Source organism: Plectropomus leopardus, chromosome 3 (assembly GCF_008729295.1).
Source record: "Plectropomus leopardus isolate mb chromosome 3, YSFRI_Pleo_2.0, whole genome shotgun sequence".
Lineage (NCBI taxonomy): Eukaryota > Metazoa > Chordata > Actinopteri > Perciformes > Serranidae > Plectropomus > Plectropomus leopardus.
In genome coordinates, this window is record NC_056465.1 from 6,488,908 (window position 1) to 6,489,472 (window position 565).

Below are 565 nucleotides of genomic sequence, written 5' to 3' on the forward strand. Positions count from 1 at the left end.
CACTGTCTTTGTCAAACAACCATGTCTTTTGTTGTATTGTTCAATACCTGAAATATTCTAGTAGTTGGAGGCTTTTTGGTATAATGCATCCATGGTCAATGCTCTTGTCATAGTAGTATGTGCTTGCGCAAAGGCTGTCGGAAGAGTTTTCGTTGTTGTTGTTGTTGTTGTTGTTGTTGTTGTTGTTTTTAAAATCACCTTGGTGGGGAAGAAAGTTCTGGTGAAGGCATACTCCTTTCATTCTGTGACTTCTCAGAGTCAATAGTAGTGTGGTGCTTTTTAGATGTGTATCAGGCATGCCATACAACAAATAAGCAGACAGTTAGAAGGTCGATGTTGTAGAGACAACAATGGGAACAAAAATGTGAATTTTTAAATACACTTCTACTGTAAGGATTGTTTTCACTCTGGTACAGATTAGTATATTGCAGTTTTTAAAAAGTACTGCATGTTGAAAGTGATTTTATTTTGTAAAATGTATCCGGAAGTTGTAGTAGTAGTAGTAGACATGGTTATTATGTCGGACTGTTAGTAGTGGACAGAGCAGCAGACCAGTAAGAACCCC